Genomic DNA, 3,942 nt, shown 5'->3' on the forward strand with positions numbered 1-3,942 from the left:
AAAAACTGGAAATAACAAACTCCTAAGGACTGCCCTATAGACCAGGACTTCATTAAGTAACGTGCATATTATGCACGTGATCAAATAAACCTACAAACCCTCCCATAATCTAACTATGAAGCATAGGTTAGATTAAACATCTTGCTTGCAAACTCCCAACTGACTTMGAAGTTTCTTGAATTGCTCCACTTGCAAAGGTTTAGTCATCAAGTCTGCCACTTGCTCTTTGGATCCACRAAACTCCATTCTGATTGTTCCGRTCTGAACTAGTTCTCTAAGGAAGTGGAATCTCACATCAATGTGTCTACTHCTTCCATGCATGACCGGATTCTTTGATAATTTTATAGTTGAGCTGTTGTCACAAAACACCATAGTTCCTCCTTGTTCATCACATCCCAATTGCTCTGCAATACGTCTGAGCCAAACTGTTTGACTGGCACAGCTTGCTGCTGCCACGTACTCGGCTTCCGTTGTTGAAAGTGTAACAATCGGCTGCTTTTTGGATAACCAAGATRCTGCACCTTCACTTAGCATAAACACATAMCCAGAAGTGCTCCTTCTATCGTCTAAGTCACGAGCATAGTCACTATCTGTGAACCCGTACAATACAGTCTTCGTTTTCTTGTACATGATCCCAAAGTCTAAAGTTCCCTTTAAATACCTCATGATTCTTTTAGCTGCCTGTAGATGCATTTCAGTAGGTTTACTCATGTATCTACTAACCARACATACACTGTACATGATGTCCGGTCTAGTAGCTGTGAGATACATGAGGCTTCCTACAATTTGTTTGAAGTTTGATTCACACACAAGGTCGCCTTCTWCATCTTTGTTGAGGCAGGTTCCAGGAACGATTGGTGTACTAACCGCTTGACAGTCCATCATGCCAAAACGTTTGAGTACCTCTGTTGCATATCGTTTCTGACTTATAAAATTCCCTTGCTGACCTTGTGAGACTTCAATACCAAGGAAGTACTTCATTTGCCCCAAATCAGACATGTCAAAAACTTTCGTCATCGAGATGTTGAATTCTTTCAGCATCTGCTCATTATCTCCTGTGTATATAAGATCATCAACGTAAATACTGACGATGAGAARATTACCTGCTTTGTTTTTCTTGGTGAACAAAGTTTGCTCATATGGACATCGTTCAAAGGCTTCTGTTGCAAAATGTTCTTCAATTCGACTGAACCAGGCACGTGGTGCCTGTTTTAGTCCGTAGAGGGCTTTGTGTAACCTGTACACTTTATTTTCTGATCCTTTAACTTACAAACCCCTTTGGCTGATTCACATACACCTCCTCATTGAGATCTCCATGTAAAAATGCAGATTTTACATCTAATTGATATATCTTCCAATTTCGCTGTGCAGCTAGTGCAATGATAGTTCTAACTGTCTCGATTCTGGCAACTGGTGCGTAGACTTCAAGATAGTCAATACCATACCTTTGAGAGTAGCCTTTGGCWACCAGGCGCGCTTTGTATTTCTCCAGCTCCCCATGCTCATTAAGCTTGGTTTTGTAAACCCACTTTACAYCTATGGAAGTGGCTCCCTCAGGTAAGTCAACCAAGCTCCATGTGTTATTCTTTCTGATGGACATCAGCTCACTCTTCATTGCCTCTAACCAATGCTTTTCTTTCACTGCCTCTTCAAATGTGATAGGATCAGAGGTTGCAATCATTGCCAAGTTTGCAGCTGGATCATCGTCACCATCTTCCGGTTCATCTCCTGAAACATAATCACGCATCCAGACAGGAGGTTGGGTGACTCTTCTGTCTCTTGTACTTGACTCTGGTCTGTCTCTTGTACTTGACTCTGGTTCCCTCCCATGATTAGAAGGCAGATCACAGATCACTTCCTCATTTTGATTTGCTGAAGGTTGAGCAAAACTCCCTTCTTCAGCTTCACATCGTTCCTCATCTTCCCATTCCAAGTTCACTGTTTTATCAGCTTCGTGAGTTGTATTCCAATCATGCTGCCTGTCTTCTTCAAAAACAACATYTCTACTAACCAAAATTTTGTTTGAAARTGGATCAAATAGTTTATAGGCTTTGGAACTTTCAYTGRTCCCCAGAAAAACACACTTGATGYTTCTATCATCAAGCTTTACTCTACGTTCCTTAGGTACGTGTGCATGTGCAACACAGCCAAACACACGGAAATACGAAACTGATGGTTTAGTTCCGGACCAGGCTTCTTCTGGTGTGACATCTGTAAGAGCTGCATTTGGACATCTGTTCAAGATGTAATTGCTCCAGTTTGTTGCTTCAGCCCAAAAAGTCTTCGGCATCTTCATGTCTGATAACATAGCTCGTACCATGTTTAAAATGGTCCTATTCTTACGCTCAACAACCCCGTTCTGTTGTGGCGTATACGAGGTTGTAAGTTGCCTCGTTATTCCACCTTCTTTGCACAACTCCTTGAATGCTGCTGAGGTAAATTCTCCCCCCCTGTCTGTGCGTAGGCACTTARTGAAAGAACCAGATTCCTTTTCTACCAAGTTCTTGAAGCAAAGAAATTGATGYAATGCCTCTGATTTTTCAACTAARAAATACACCCATGAYWTTCTGCTATAATCATCAATAAAACAGAGTATGTACCTCTTCTTGCTGTTGGAGGCAGGAGTAATAGGACCACARATGTCGGCATGTACCAGCTCGAGTGGTTCGTGTGCTCTCCATGTGCCTTTATTCGGAAAAGGCTCACGATGATGTTTGCCAATGAGACAATCTCTACATACTTCATCAACCTTCTCAAGTGATGGTAGTCCTCGCACCATTTTCTTTGTMTCCAAGRTCTTTAAACCGGTGTAGTTTAGGTGACCATACCGTCGGTGCCACAAGTTTGTGATCTCCTGATTCTTCGTGAGAAAACATTGATCCTTCTCTTCTTTCCTTTCTGCTCCTGCATGTAGTTTAGGTGACCATACTCGGTGTAGTTGGCTTCTTTGTTCCCTTCTGGGCATTCATAAGAAAAATGCCCAAGCTTGTGGCATCTATAGCACTCCACTGTTGCTTTGCTGTACATAGACCTGCCTCTACCTCTGCCTCTTCCTCTTGGTGACGATCTACCTCGGCCACGCATTCCTCGTCTCTCTTCCGATGAGATCTTTAGAGCCTGCTCTTCATCTCCTTCATTGTCCTTCTTAAATTTCTGTTCATGCACTAGAAGAGAGCTTTGTAGTGCATCAACAGACAATTCATCAATGTTTTTGGACTCCTCAATGGAACAAACAACATAGTTCCATTTTTCTGTAAGAGTACGAAGTATCTTTTCAACAATCTTGATATCATTCAAAGATTCTCCACAGCTTCKCATTTCATTGAYGATAATCATTACCCTTGTAAAGTAATCTCCGACGGACTCTCCGTTCTTCATCGTCAGAACTTCGAATGATCTCCTAAGTCTGTTCAACTGAGCTCTCTTTACCTTCTCATTTCCCAGGTATCTTTCTTTCATGGAATCCCAGATCTGCTTGCTTGTCTCCCTCTTGGTGAACGTCTTCAGTACGTTCTTATCTATCGCAGAGAATAGATAATTCTTGGCCTTGAGATCTTTCAGCTTCAATTCAGCATTGTTCRTTGGAACCTCAGTTTCAACAACACTCCAGTACTCTTTGGAGCGTAGCAAATTCTCCATTAAGAGACTCCAGTACTCATAGTCCCCATCAAACTTAGGGATGTTTGGCTGGGAAAAACTTGACGCATCTGAAGCCATCTCTCCTTTGCTATGTGAGATCCCTTACTCTCTGTTGCTCTCACTTTCTGTGTTTCTAACTCTCACAGCACTCCTAACCGGGCTCTGATACCAATTGTTAATTAAATTGCAGAGAGCAAGGAAATAACAATTGGGAGGAATGCTGCATCTTATTCATCAAAAGTGGGCTCTTAAATAGCCACAGGAAATACAACGACTTGAACTGAAAAAGCTAAAAAACTGGAA

Source organism: Cynara cardunculus (assembly GCF_001531365.2).
Source record: "Cynara cardunculus var. scolymus isolate 2C chromosome LG 5, CcrdV1, whole genome shotgun sequence".
NCBI classification, from domain to species: Eukaryota; Viridiplantae; Streptophyta; class Magnoliopsida; order Asterales; family Asteraceae; genus Cynara; species Cynara cardunculus.